The sequence below is a fragment of the Orcinus orca genome, chromosome 10 (assembly GCF_937001465.1).
Source record: "Orcinus orca chromosome 10, mOrcOrc1.1, whole genome shotgun sequence".
In the NCBI taxonomy this organism is placed as follows: domain Eukaryota; kingdom Metazoa; phylum Chordata; class Mammalia; order Artiodactyla; family Delphinidae; genus Orcinus; species Orcinus orca.
The window spans coordinates 87,798,536-87,814,651 of record NC_064568.1 but is presented as its reverse complement, the minus strand read 5'-3'; the positions used below and the strand labels follow the sequence as shown (position 1 = coordinate 87,814,651).

Sequence of the window (16,116 nt, the reverse complement as noted above, 5' to 3'; positions counted from 1 at the left end):
AATAGCCCTGATGGGTTTCCATGCAAGTGGAGTGGAGACTTTAATTAAAATTTCATGGAAGGCAACACTATTTTGAGTAATTCAACTGATGTTACTTTCTTCTATCAAACTGATCTCCAACTACCCGAGACATCACTGATAAAGTTCATTTTCCTCTAGTTCCCCACCATTCTTGCCCTCACTGGCTTTTTCTACTGCAGTTAAGGCGGAGTTATCCCAGGGGATCAAGACATCATTCCATTTATTGCTTTTTCTCTCATCTCTATTTTCCCCTTCTTAAAATTATTTTTATAGTATTCTTTAAAAATAGCCTCAGGTACCCGTGTGTTTCTTTTTCTAAACCATACTAATCCAAAAATAAACTAACAAAAATCACATACAAAAAAGAGGAAGGCCCAAAACATATTTAAAGATGCAGTTCGGGCTTCCCTGGTGGCGCAGTGGTTGGGAGTCTGCCTGCCGATGCAGGGGATATGGGTTCATGCCCCGGTCCGGGAAGATCCCACATGCCGTGGGGCAGCTGGGCCCGTGAGCCATGGCCGCTGAGCCTGCGCGTCGGGAGCCTGTGCTCCGCGATGGGAGAGGCCACAACAGTGAGAGGCCCGCGTACCGCAAAAAAAAAGATGCAGTTCAACAAGGATAGAATGATATCTTGATCCCCTGGGACAGCACACATCTGCTAGTATAGCTGACTGTTTAGTTCACCTTGTAAATTAAATTTGACCAATGGAACATTGGTATAGGTGACTAATGAAAGATCTATGTAGAAACAAAGTGACATATTCCCAAATTTATGACTTTGGCTTACAGGTGTCCCTTTGGACATCTTGAGGTCCTGTCATAAGGGAACAAAGGAGCATTGCACATGAAGTAGGATAACTGCCTGCACAATTGATGTGGAACAAGCCATCTCAGTTATTTCAGTTCTGATGGTGTGTTAACTCATAAGGTGAAGATGAAAAGCAACCAACCTGAATTAAATAAACCCCGATTTCTTAAAAATACTCAAAGGTATATTATTGACACTAAAATAAAAATACAGTTCCTCTTTTGCTAAAAATTATTATGTTCTTTGTTACTACCTGCAGGTAGAGCTTGCCGTATCCCTGGTTCCCAAGATGTATTAGTGGAGATAAAGATACTGACTTATGAGAAAAATGAGGGATTTGCCCAATTTCACCTAATAACTTAATCAATAGGGAAAGATAGCAAGCAAAACACAGCCCCACTTACAAATCCTTGGCAGGTACTCAAACCATAAATAACATACGGAGTTTGCTTATATGCACGATCATGAGCTAAAATATATATTTATAAAGGAATCTTATTCTCCTATTTATATATTTATGTGCATATTTGATATCTTTTTTTCTAGGAAATATGCAGAATCCAAGTATTTCAGAACTTTTAAGATTTCCTCAGCATTTATGTTGTTTGTAAAGCTTGATTCTAGGAATATTTTCTCCAGAATCCTGTCTAGTGAAATAATCTTATTAGAGAATATGATAATAAATACACTTTACAAATAAAACCCACATGTAAACACTTAACCTATTTCCTCGGAATCAAACAGTTAAGTTCTTACATCTCATAGATCATGGTGCTTGGCACTAAAGCCATAATGAAACAATAGACATGGACTTGCCCCCAAAGTTCTTACAGTTTACTAGGTGAAATGGCATTTATTTATATCCTTGAGAAGTTCCACATCCAAACACACAGAAACTTCTTTCAGTTTCTGACATTATCTACATTCCTACATGTAGAACAAGACACAACTGGCTAGCACACACTAATTGTCAAATGGGCAACATGGAAAATAAAAAAACTGAAATAGAAAAGAAATAAACAGTTTTTATAAAAGGCCTCACTATACAGACATAAAGGATTTTAAAGGTTCAAGAAGTGAACATGTACAGAATGTGGAGGCAGAGTGTGAATCCTGTCTTTGGCGTAACTGTCTGAGTTTTGAAGAAGTCATGTAACCGCTACCATTGTTTCGCAGTGGTGTTGTTATTGGCATTTGGAGAAGGATAATTCTTCGCTGGGTCTGCCTGAAAATCTGCGGGACGTTTACCATCCCTTGCTCTTGACATTAAAGGTCATTATGACCTTCCATTTATCTTGACACTAATCCCTTCCCCATAACCCTCATATTTTGCAATAAATTGGATAGAAGTTAGCGATGGGATGGGTGCTATCATCTTTGTTGAGAACCTCTATTTTTTAACCATTATCCACCTGTTATTCCCTCATTTATAAATGAGATTTTTGTTCACAAATTAATTTACTTCCCTTTGTTTTGAATTTCTCAATTTCCCTACAGCTTACAACATAAAGTAAAATCACAGAGATAACTTTTAGAATCTTTGTGGTGGTGTTAATATTTTGTTTTTCTTTTTCTTGTCCCACTAGTATGATCATCATATATAAGACATGTTTTGGTGGGTGTTGGAGAAGAAGGTGATGCAGCTAGAAGCAAAGCATATAGTGGGATAAGAAAAAAAATGTAACCTTCTATGTGACGTTCATTTCTCAAAATCCCTCTTATCCTTCAAAGCCCAATACAAATGTCAAGTCTGAAATATTTCATTTTATCCTCTGCCTTTTCCCCCCTCTCTTAGTGAACTTATACTGTGTTTATGCCACGAAACTGGAAATAACAACAAATTTATTACATCATACAGCAAAACTGGGCTCAATAAAACAGGGTAAATTTTAATAAGATAAATACTAAATCTTACCATGAGTCTAAAAAATTAACTGTTTAAGTGGAGAATAACTTAAGTATTGATCAGCTCCATATATCAAAAAGACTATGGAAGATTCTCAAAAATTCAATAAGCTACAACAGCTGAAAGAAACTAATTGTGTGTGCTAAAATAAAAAGGGACCAGAGAAGTATTTTCCAGACTTCAAGAAGATAAGGTTCTTCTTGCAAAAATCAGGTCAAGTTTCGAACCCACCATTTATATCTTTCAGAGGATCCTGCTGTGCCCCTCCCATGTTGCCTGGTGGGCTTCTATCTCTGCCTCTAGTTCTTCATGTACCAATGGAAATAGAAAGGCAGGGACTGTTAAGAACAAAATCTTGAGTAAGCTAAAGTTGATCTTGGATAGCTACCTTTAACCTCTCTCTCTCTCTCTCTCTCTCTCTCTGTCTCTCTCAGTAGGTTTTATGATTTTATATCCACTTTTTTTGGTGAAATTTAATTTAGTCATATTCCAAGACATCCTCATTCGTTTTGTGATTGAGTTCCATCTTTCTCAATGGAAAGGAGATTAGGTTGAATACATAAAGCTAGATGACCTTTACCCAGTGATGGAATTGTGAGAGAGATTTATGATCGTGAAAGGATTCATGTCTACACAGAGGGCAGATCCCAGCATTTCCAGTCTCTGCCACAGCCTCATTTCCTTCTGCCACCTTGCTCTGCTGCAATGTTCAGTCATTGTCTTCTTTGGTATGTTTCGATTGACAGGAACATTACAAATGAAATCCTTACTAAAGGTGAAGTAAAACAATTTTCTCCTTCAAGGTCTGAATTTAGGAACCTGTCTTTTCTCATAACAGCTGATGACATCTCTGGTGTGTGGGAACAGAAGGGAGAATCCATCTGTTGGCAGGAAGAGAAAAAAGAATGTACACAAGGTGCTGTATATTTGCAATTTTTTTTTGAACACTAGAGACAGGAAATGTTTGAGTTGAAGTGCTACTAGTGAAAGTCTGGGTGCGTGTTCTTTATTATTGCATGCAAAAGTTGCCTTCAAAATGAACTGAGAGATGACACTTTAGTCAGTTTTTTCCCAAAAAATCATTTTAAAAAATATTATCTATATAACTATTAAGGTTAATGACATGTTGGAAAAATTAAGCTAGGTATACAGTGCTCTTTAAAATCATCACTGCCATTTAGTTTACTTCCACTCTCATTTTAGGTTCCTGGATGCAGAGAGAAATACATGAGATATGACCACTAATTTGGAGTTTAGGATATTTCTTTCTATATTTTAGGTGCTTTTAAAGTTATTAATTTTGTCTTAGGAGAAAACTATGTGTATACAAGACCCCCCCCCCCCCCCCCCCCGCAAAAACCTGACTGAATCCCCAGAATAACCTAACCTGTCTGGCTTCTGTGTATCAGAAATTCATTATCACCTAAAAAAATTGGCTCTTGTGAGCAGCCTGGGTTGGATCATCTTAATGATGTGTTACAAAATATAGCTGAGCTGCTGTAAACAATCTCTCCTTTGTTTAAAAGAAAGAAAAAGACATAGAACAAGAACAAGTAAAAACACTTCCCATTGCAAAGCGATCACTCTTAAAAGCAATTCATATACTTCTTACAACATTCCTCTTTGACTAGCCCCCAGCAGGCACACACATCCAGGGCAGGGTGTGTATGAGGGTATGCACACGCACGTCTACCTCCTCAAAAACGCTATTGAACTCACTTGCTATATTTTTACTACATGTCCAAAAAATTATGATTCTTCAAAGCTCTTTTAACTTATTTTAAGGCTGAAAAAATACAAATGGCGTATAGACTTAGAAAGGATGGAAACCTTTGACTGGTCAGGTTTGCTGTAGTGAAAATGGCACTGGACTCCCAGTTCTTCAGTTTACCAGCTACTTCAGGAAAACATAAATAAATAAAATTTATCGCATAGATTTAATGGGATTCATATAAATAAACATATAGTTGGTACACTGCAGGTGCTTTATACAATAGGCATTGGTTGAGTCTGACTCTAATCTATGGTTCATTACAAGAATCCAAGCAATAGTAGTTCAAAAGGTATCTCATCATTTGGACCAGAAGCCAAACAAAATGTTGAAGAATACAGATACACACACATGGACACACATGCAACCTTTAAAAAGGAGCTGAAGCAAAGAGCTCAGCTTGAATTAGTGGGAAAAAAGACATTCAAACCATGATTCAAATGAATCATTGGGACCTTTAAATATATATCTTCTTTTATAATACACTCTAGCCCAATGGCATGATGGTCTTGAAGTTGTTTCTCCTGCTCAGAGCTCTCCTTTAAATAAAGTAAACCAATAGACTGAAGCTTAAGTTTACTCTAGTTTTCTCTTCCTAATACTTTCCAGTTTGGCATAATAATGAGGTGGATGGCAGAAGAGTTTATTCAACAGAGAAAAGCACCCTCTCTGATCTTTTAAATTTCCTTCCTTCTACTAATTTTAGGCTTAGTTTTTTCTTCTTCTTCTAGTCCCTTGAGTTTCTAAAGTTAGGTTGTTTATTAGAGTTCTTTCACTTTTCTTAATATAGGTGTTTATTGCTAGGAACATCCCTCCTAAAACTGCTTTTGCTGCATCCCATAAATTTTGGTATGTTGTATTTCTAATAAGCCCCCAGGAGAGGCAGTCCTCAGACCATAGTTTGTTATGGTTCTTGGAAGAACCACCTCTGGAATACCTTTTAGAGTTGGTTCTTGCTGAGATAACTAGTGTCAATACTGTATTACACAGTTCTTCCTAAGATGTTTTACCAGGAGTTATTAGTTTCATTATGGGAAGCAAGTGTACCCAACACCAAATGGAGTCCACTTTTACATGTGTTCTCAGCCACACTTTGCTGTGCCCTGAGCCAGAGAAGGCACAGAGATCTGACGAGTCCTAACTGGCTCAGAGTAAGTTCTTGTTACTCAAGGGTGCATTTCCAGATTTGGACCCTTAAGTCCTTTGATAATTCCTGGCAATGTCCAAAGTTGGACTATGCATTGACACAGCCACCTGACCAAATACCTGTCTCTTATCCATCCATAGTTCACTGAGGTACAGGGAAGGTTATTACCAGGAAAATTGATCACCCCACATTTTACTCAGCAGGCTTTTTATGTAGTGACTATTTTCTTCCAGCTCCACTGAATAGAGTATTCCAGAACCCAAATAACAGATTTAGTGTTCCAATACTTTCTTCTACAGTGATTGTTGACACACTCTTCTGTAAGACTTCCTCCTCCATTTATGTTGCCATCCTCTCCCTAGTCATTGTCACCTTTTGACTTCCAGGCCCCTTCTCCACATTCACTGCAGACTTTGGCTCCTGGTATATGATTTTCTCTTTCCTACGTATTGATACCATCCATCACACACTTCTTCACACATCCCACATATTAGCCCCTTCTTTAGTTCTTGTTACTGTTTCTCACAACAGCATTTCCAATATTCATTTCTCTCTTTGACTGCCCAAGGACTAGGATTTTTGTTATACTCAAAAACTTCCTAGTCTCCTATTTCACAATCCCATTATGGCTTTTCAATCCCATTAATATATCTGCATCCTCTTGCATCTTTTCCTCCTCTCCTGACATCTTAAAATAAGAAGTTCCGCCTCCATCCAAGATTCATAGCTTTACCTGAACCCTGAGGCCATCAATGCCTCCCTTCGTGACTCACTGACTATCTCTTCTCTCATCTAAAATAACAACCTCTCTATCTCTCTCTCTCTCCTCTGGATTATTTCCTTCAGCATATAATCATGCTTAAAACACTCCCACTTAAAATTTTTCTTTGATTTTTTTTTTTTTAACAGACACACATTTCTCTCCTTCCTTGAATAACAAAGCTACTAGAAAGAGTACTTTGAACTTGATACTTCCAATTCTAATTCTCATTCAGTTTCTCATCTGATGCAAGGTGATTTCTGCATCCATCATCCCATAGAATCTGATCTTGTCAAAATCATTAAAGATGCTAGCTGCTAAGTGCCATGGGAACTTTAAAGTCATTATCTTGAACTTTCTGAAGTGTTAGCACTGTAAATCATTTCTCCATTTTAGAATCTCTTCCCAATCTTCTCGTTCATCACTCTTTCCTGAATTTTCTCTTCTCTCTGACCACTTCATTATAGTTTACCTTTTTCTGAGACATTCACAGTGGGCACTTCAGGCACTCCAGTGTGATACAAATAGATTACAGTTGTGCCAGAGATAGTGATGCTACAGAACTGACTGTGGGTGTGGAACGGTAAGAGTCTCCAGGGAGTTGACTCTGGTCATGTGTTATGTAGACAATTGTTCATTTTCACTGTAAGACATAATGTTGAAAAGATTGGGAACGAGTGGTCTAAACTGTAAGAAGTTGCTGGTTGCAAAGGTTTGAGTTATGGTCTTCTTTAAGATTCTTTTCTCATTCTGCCAACTCCTCCTCAGTGATCTCCCTACCCCTACATGTGGACGATTTCTGTATGTAGTTCTGAGCCACATTCCAGACCTGCAGATTCAACTACTTCTTCTCCAAACTAATTTGTTGATATTTCAGGCATCTCAGGTTCTTTGCAGTGTCCCAAACTGAACTCATTATCCTGTCTCCCAAAAGTAGATCTTTTAGCTAAATTTTGCATATTGAGATTGACCCAGTTCCCTAACCCGTTGTCCAAAGAAAAGATCAAGGATCATCCTTTCCACTGTTTCCTTTCTCTCCATCACATCTATTGATCATTACATCTTGTTCTTTTCACATCTAACCTCACACATATTTTAATAAGTCAGCCTCTGTCCTAAAGATCCATCCATAATTTCCTACTGTAGGGAAGTAAATCTAAATTATTATTATTATTATTTTTTCGGTACCCGGGCCTCTCACTGTTGTGGCCTCTCCCGTTGTGGAGCGCAGGCTCCGGACGCGCAGGCTCAGCGGCCATGGCTCACGGGCCCAGCTGCTCCACGGCATGTGGTATCTTCCCGGACTGGGGCATGAACCCGTGTTCCCTGCATCGGCAGGCGGACTCTCAACCACTGCGCCACCAGGGAAGCCCTAAATTATTTTTAGTAATACACAAGACCCTTCCTGGTTTTGTCCCCCACCAGTTCAGTTTTATTTCTCATCATGTCTCTTCTTCCTTTATTTGCATCTACTCTCTCAATTCCAGCCACACACAACTTCTTGAAAGTTTCCTGGTATATCATGTTCACTCACTCTCACTTTTGTCTCTTGTGTATTCTTTTTCACTTGTTAATTCATCTTTATTTTTCAGGGCTTACCTAGGCATTCTTCAGCTTGTCTTTCTTGACAAATTTCTTACAGCCTCCAAAGTACCCTGAACTTCACTTAACCAAAGTATTTGACACCCTATGGTACAGTTTCTATCTACTTTCATGGCTATTCAATTAAATTGTGAGATGCTTAATGGCAGGGAAGGTGTCCAATTCATCTTTGTATTACTTTCCTTTACCACAAAACCAAGTGTTATGGGTTGAATTGTGTCCCCTCCACCACTGACTAAAGGATGTGTTGAAGCCCTAACCACCAGTACTCCCAATGTGATTTTATTTGTAAATAGGATCTTTACAGATTCAACCAAGTTAAGATGAGGTCGTTAAGGTGGGCCCTAATCCAGATATGATTGGATTATATTTCCCTTACAAAGGGCGGGGGGACTTGGATACAGACACACACACAGGAAAGGCTGTGTGAAGACGCACAGAGAGAATGCCACGTGATGATTAAGGCAGAGCTTGGAGTGATGCCTCTGCAAAGCCAAGGAATGCCAAAGGCTGCTGACAACACAACAGAGCCAGAACAGGCAAAGAAGGATTCTCCTGCAGGTCTCAGAGCATGGAACTACCAACACTTTGATTTCAGACTCCCAGAGCTCTGAGACAGTAAGTTTCTGTTGCTTTAAGCCCCCTAGTTTGTAGTAATTTCTAGAAATAGCAGCCCTAGGAAAGTAATGAAGAGCAATAACAACATCTCGAATAAATGAATGGGCAGCCTCTCCCCTCAACGTAAAATATTCAGAATTACTGGATGTTTGCAGCCTCTATTTCTGTAATTTGGTCAGAACAAGCTATGACATTTTTTGTAAAATCCTGGTGATAACGATCATAATACTTTCCTGAAGGAGTTGTTGCAATTAAATACATATAAAACACGTAAACAGAATATTAATGCACAAAAATATTATTATGACTATTATTATTACTACTATCATCATCATTGCTACTGTTATTATTCCGTGGGTACCCGGGAGGGCATATTCACATTCAGATATCCAGGTCTAAGACATGGGTCCCCCAAGATCCCAGCCCTTGCGCCCTACGCATGCTTTCTGCGTGACTGATCTGCCGTGAGACTTTCCTCCTGCCAGAGGCCAGGTACACACTGTCAGCCACCCCTGTGTTTGGCTTTGGATCACACTGTTTTCTGCCGAAGAATGAGTCCTGAAATTGTATATAAGGAATGGAAAAGAAAACAAAACAAACACAGGATTCACTTTAGATTTGCTTTATAAATACCTACTCAAGAATGACTTCTTTCATTAAATAAACTTGTCAAGAAAAATCCAAATTTCAGAACATAAATAAGAGCTGATTATTCACATCATATATGCATATTCATTTTCCAGAATTTCTTTAACAAGGTATAGAATTTCTTTAAAGTTGTATAAAAATATTAGCAAACGTAGAATTTCTTGGTCTGATATCTAATCCACAGAGACAATGCAGTGTGGACATCCAGGCCATAGATAAAAATGTTGGTGATCTTGCAGGTTTCTTTCTCTCCTTAGAAGTATTTCCTCCTTCCTCTTAGAATCCTGTGGCTGAATACTCTCCTAGTCTCTAACCCCTCAGTGAATCCTGATTACAGGATTGAATCTAACGCTATACAAGTTCTAAGTTATAAATGACAAGTAAATTTAAAAGTTTTGTCATTTCCAGGAATGGTTAAGATGGATAACCATCAGACGGTTCTTCAGGTGTCTTCATGCATGTCAGGATATGAGACAGGGACATTAAGGTGAACTTGACATTAAGTTCACTTATATTGGCAGCAATGAGTGAAACACTAACAAGGCAAATGGCACCACGCCGGTTTGGAGCACTTTATGCAGTTCTCCAAGCCACTACCAGGCACCAGGGGAGAACCCAGTTCACTAATTTCTACATATTCTAGGTGGTTTGTAAGTGTTAAAAGGGAGGAATTTTCTTTAGTACCCAATATCCTCATTTTTTTATTCTTTCAATAAAGCTAGAGAACTGGCAAGAATGAAATGCTTTACAGACACACCTTGAGAGTCATAACGAAAAACAAGTGAACAAAAAGTTGAAAGGAAAACAAGAAAAAATCCTCATCGAAAAATAGATTAGAGGGTTGGTTGTAATTTGCTGAAGATAGTCTGTGGCTTGGAATAGCCTGACTTTGGAACTATTCATGGAGTGCGGTAAAATCTTTTATACTAAATAAATATAGTTTGGTGGAAAAAAAAAGATAAAGAAAATAAGAGGAACAAAACACCTTCCAGCTGGCTGGTTTTATTGGCAGCACGCAAAGGGTGAATTGGTGATTTATGCAACCAGGAAAGGGTGTTTGTGAAAGAAAAGAGAGATTAAGTAAGCGATTAGCAATTTCAGATTGATCTCACATGGCCCTCTTTCCTTATATTCTCACCAGCACTCTTCCTTTTCAAGGCCTGTCTGAAATTATCAGTAACATTGCCGAATGGGAGGGGATCTTGTCCCCACCTGCAGAATGATATTCTACTTTCTTTGGAGTTGGATGTATATTATTTTATGGATAATTTAACTATTATATATCACTTCTGCATATCATTATGCATCATGAATATTTTTTCACCAAAATAATAAAAGAAATGAAGACGGTAATTTGCAAACCATGCTGCATGTAAGCAAGAAACTTATCTTTTGGAAGGGTCAGCTGAACCATGAATCATGTTTTTTAGAAGAACAATAATTTCTTCACGGGGGGAATATTCCATTTCCTGAAGACTCTTCCAAACACTGAGAATATCCTAGTCGTTGCCATAATAGTAGTAGTAGTAATGATATTAACAGATACCTGGGCTTATTTGATTCATGGGTGAGAAAATACCTTAAATCCTTTCTATTCTTTACATACTCATGTTAAACTACCACCAATAAGATCACAAACATGTGATATTTGTCATCTCAGAATTGATGAGTAATATTAAAGCCGTCCTTCCATTTCATGTTTACATAAAATAAATACCTGCCAATGGTGGAGATCAGTATTTCTGAGTAAAGTGGAGGACTGGTACTGTTGACACGTTGGGCTGGACAACCTGGCCCAACTCAGCATCCCTACCTGCATTCCTGGCTCCTGCCCAGTAAATGCCAGGAGCATCTCTATCCCGAAGAATTAGGAAAACCAAGAACTGCCCCCCAAAACACACACACACACACACACACACACACACACACACACACACTTGTAAACATTTCATAGATAGATGGTACTACTCTGCTTTAGAGACAGAGATCTAGAATAAAAAAAGCATATTTTCTTAAAATAGGAAGAGGATTCTCAAGAAGAATATTACCTCCCCTCTCCCGCTCAAACATTACATCAAGCTTAGAAAAATCCCTTCTTCTTAGTATCAGCCAAGTTACCAGAACAGGGGAATTCGTTTAATATCTGGCATAGATTAGGTGTTGAATGCATACCAAATTTCTTTCCTCATGTCTCTTTTTCCAAGAGGAGGAAGTGAAGTAAGGAAACATTTCATGTTGAAATATTTGGGTTATGATTTTATTGCTCATTTGGAAAGTGTAGATCATTTTCTTACCCATCTGCTTATCAAAAAGTAGGCTGTCCACTCTTGTTTTGTCACCTTGATGGTCAAGGCATAATTTGTTTCATGTTCTTAATACAGAGCCATCCTTTTCTAGACAAGTTGCAGGCAAATTTCAACTGCAGGAGTTATCAACCATTAAAGGAGGCCATGTACAGCAAGGCACCAGCTCTTTGCTGACTGATACAGCCTGCTATTTTATTTTTGGAAAGTAGCCTAAAGCTATTATGGCTCTCGGTTTTTGACAGGCATCACATATTGCTATTTCAGAAGAAAATTTAACTTTAAAAATCAACTAGCCTGAGGGTTTGGAATCATACTTCAATTTTTAGTAAGTTGTCAAAAACTACTTTGCAGTATTCATTTATAACTGGACTAAACTCTCTGCAAATTAATATGCAAACCGTCCCAACCCCACTTACAGTTTGTTATGCAAAAATAGTTAAAGGACCAGTTATCAAGTTTATTACTAAGAGAAGTAGGAGGTGCTACCTGTTTATTCTCTTTGTGTTTGACAGCAACATACTATCCTGAATATATTTTCTGTCTAGAACTAAACTGATAACTGATATAGACCTTCTTTTGGTTGATTTCAATTTGACTGTGCAAATGAAATCCTCAGAATAGACCCTGAGATCTATTTTTACAATAGACCTTTACAATAAAGATTGTAATTATCCATAGGTCACTCAGACCTATTTAGCATCCAGAGAGAGAGAGACACAGAGAGAGAGAATCCTATAGTTTAGGTGGTGATAGCAATCAGTGACTTAGCCATCTACAAAGCAGGCATCAGAATTGATTATTTGATCTCTGTCATTTGGTCATATGCGTGAACTAATTAAAATATTGATTATTTGGTTGATATTGATCTGGGCAGCTAGTGGGTCTGGGATGGAATGATGGGATATGGGTGGTTTGGATTAGGTCTAGGAGAAATGTATGGTGTCATCACAGAATTTTGTAGACTCATTGTGTTGAAGTGAAACAAGGAAGACTTTTTTATATCTAATAGAGCTTGTTTTAAAGTCTTCGTCTTCCTCTTATAAGCTTTGTGACTTTGTAGTGGACTTTTATACTGTCAGTCTTTTTATGTAAAAATTTCCGATAACATCAATCATGATAAAAATAATGATAACGAAAATAGTATCTGCCTCATTGCCTTGTGATGGGGATTAACAAAATGTATCAGAAACAAGTTCTGGAATTGTTTCTGCCTTGATTAGCCATTTTTTCCCCTGTTTACTCATAGTTGGAACCCAGGGTCAATAAGTGGCTCAAGGAAACCACTAGAACTTATTTAGGCTATTCAGGCTAACAAACATATGGTCAAAATACCCATGGAATGATGTTTGGCTAGTAGATACCAAAGTTAGCCTTTATACAGTTTGCCAGAAAACAGAAAGTGGACATAAAAGTCAAGTACTGGGCTTCCCTGGTGTCGCAGTGGTTGAGAGTCCGCCTGCCAATGCAGGGGACACGGGTTCGTGCCCCGGTCCGGGAAGATCCCACATGCCGCGGAGCGGCTGGGCCCGTGAGCCATGGCCGCTGAGCCTGCGCGTCCGGAGCCTCTGCTTCGCAACGGGAGAGGCCACAACAGTGAGAGGCCTGATTACCGCAAAAAAAAAAAAAAAAAGTCAAGTACTTTCTGACTTGCTGGAATAAATCCTTGGAAGATATTTTCTAAGATGTTTAAAAGTTCATCTAAAATGCACAATTAACCTTGTACAGTTGTATTGTCAGAATGAAAAACGTATATGTAAAATATATGAATATCTGAGAACCTCATAGGAATCAGATCCCTTACAGCTCTCTGAGACATTCTGGAGAGGCACAATGAAAGTTCAGCTATATTTTAAGAGGTGGTTAAAATTAGAGAGGAGAAGCATAGAGTAAAGAAATTCTAAGGAGTCTTGGATGAGGAGTTCTAATTCCTGGATAAGAAATTCTAAGGAGTCTAGTCCTAAACATACAAACATTTAAGACCTATTTCAGGGATAAGCCAAGTTGTTTGGAGCAGAAGGTTCTAAGTTATTCCTATGAGAGAAAATGGAAAGATAATTTGGAAGTGGTTTTTGAAGTCTCAAATGCTCTTAACCACTGTATCTTCAAAGTTTTTGATTGTGATGAGAATGGAGCATTCAGAAAACTCATCAGTGATGTACTGAATGAAGGGGAGGCAAAAAACTAGAGACATGAGCTAAAGAACAATTTACTGTGTGCTACAAATAGCATGTATGATTTCCTTTACAACAATACAAAATCCGAAAGTGGTAAGCAATAGATAACAAAATAAAATTGACAAAATATTGATACTTTTGAAATTGGATATTAGCTACTTGGGAGTTTCTCTTTCTGTGTACGTTAAAAATTTCCCATAATAAAAGAATATAAATAAATACTTAATACTGGTATTTCTTAAACTTATTCGTGTCTTGGACCACTTTGAAAAGCTAAAGAAGGCAGTTGATAATCTGTCGAGAAATATGCATGCATTCAAAAATATTTGTATACATACATTTGCACAAGTTCATGACTCTGTTCTCCCTTAACGTCACCCTGACATCCATCTGTGCGCCTCCTGGCTTCAACAGATTTCTTGTTTATATACAGGAAATATCTCCAAATCAAGACTCTTGGAAACTTTAGACTGGGACTTCGAATCTTCAAGTGCAGTTCATGGCTCTCATTCCTCAAAGCTTGGCTTTAACTCAGTTCACTTTTACTTTCTACGCTTCCCAAGCACATTCTGCTCTTTGTCACACAGAACTTTCTCAAGGGTAACAGTGCTTCTGTCATCCGTGTACTGTTTAAGGAAGACATGAAGCCAAGACCAATTCAAAGGAAAGAAGTGGTTTATGATACCATGCTATAAGGCCACAGAAATGTTTATGTTCACAGAGGCATTTTCTAAACTCCAGTGCAAGGAATTTAGTAGATCTCTCAACAGCTAATTGGTATTACACATACCCAAACTGATTATTGTTCTGTGAAATGGAAGCTATGTCGGGAAAAGCTAGGAAGGGAAGCAAACCACCCTATCAGTTAATAACTCATATTTTGGAGTGACAAAAACCAAAACTCAGTTTCATACATTAGTTATCTTTGAGACCCCAAGAACATCACTTATTTCCATGAGCTTCCATTTTTTTCATCTGTAAACTATGTGATATATAACTCTCAGTTGTTGAAAAGATTAAAATGCAATAATATTGATAATACTTCCAACTAATAGTGACAATGACCTGATATTTCTAACCAGGGCTTGTACAAGTTTTTATGTAGTACTCAAGATCTTATTATTTATCTGAATAGAACCCTCAAGCGTATCAATAATATGGCATCAGGCATTGCCAGTATGTTTATATAACATCATCTCCTTTTCAGAATGTCTCCCTAGGATCACTCCTTCCTGTATTGTTTTGTTTTTTGCACCTTTCTAAATATATACCCTGATCATCTTCCAGGCTCTATCCTCTTACTCTATAAATGAATCCTCAGGATCCCATGCAATCTTACGGTTTTAATTACTACCCATACAGTGATGAGTCCCAATTAAAAAAAAAAAATTTCACCCCTTTATTATCCCCCAAGCTTTAGACTTGGAAATGCAAATGTTGAAAAGTCAGCATTTCCAAAACTGAGCTTCCATTCCCTATCTACCCCCATCCCTGTAACTATTATCGCTCTTGGATTTTCCATCTCAGTTAAGGTTATCGCTAACCATCTTGTGAGACCTGATAAATCCTCCCTCCCTCACCATCCAAACTCAAACAACTCTTGCTGAATCTTCCTCTTAATTTATTTTTTTTGTACTCTGTACCCTCATCTATCTCCCTGTTGCTACTTCCTCAATTCAGAATGTCATTGTCTCTCCCATAGATTTCTGAAATAGCATGTTGGCTGGTTTCCCAAACTCTCTTGTTTTCTCCTTTTCCCATGCCAACATCTCTCAACACATGGCTCATCTGAAATGTGAAGCTGTTCTTGCAGTCCCCTGATTAAAAGTTAGTTTGGCATAAGTGGCCACTACCATTGGACTGGCCTCCATCACCTACTCCTCCCTGACTCATATTCTACATTTGGACGAAACCAGAAAGCATATGGGTTTCTCTCACTCAGGGATATTTTATATCTCCTTGCCTTTCATCTTAATATTCTGGGTGTATGAAATCTTCCCTTTCACTTTTCTCGTATAGTAACTCATCTTGATTCTATGATATTTTTTCCTTCCCTAACTCTTGCAAAAGTTATTTCATTGGCTGGAATAGTTGCATAACTCTGTACTTCTATTGCACTGCATAGCTCTATCATAACTTGAATTATTTCTGCCTTTCCAGTTAGACATAGCTCCTCAAGAGCAAGGATTTCATATTATTTACATTTTGAATTCCTATTATGTAGCATGTGAAGAACCTAGCAAATGTTTGTTGTGCAAAATTAAACATGGTTTCTATATTCATAGAATATTTTTAAAGATGCAGTAGCAGGTCAAAACTTTAGGAAAATATGAAGTAATAAGAATTTTCTAAATT

General features: G+C 38.0%; 1 long non-coding RNA gene across 2 annotated transcripts in view; it reads left to right on the top strand.

Moving 5' to 3' along the window:
* LOC125960278 (uncharacterized) overlaps window positions 1–16,116 on the top strand; it is a 74,673-nt gene that overhangs the window by 14,976 nt on the left and 43,581 nt on the right. The window contains exon 1 of one of the 2 annotated variants that reach the window (XR_004485160.2): window positions 3,545–3,651. The exons of the other annotated variant lie outside the window; for it this stretch is intronic. This is a non-coding gene — a long non-coding RNA (uncharacterized LOC125960278). Of the gene's footprint in view, window positions 1–3,544; window positions 3,652–16,116 lie in introns of those variants that run through there. 2 annotated transcript variants of the gene reach the window in all.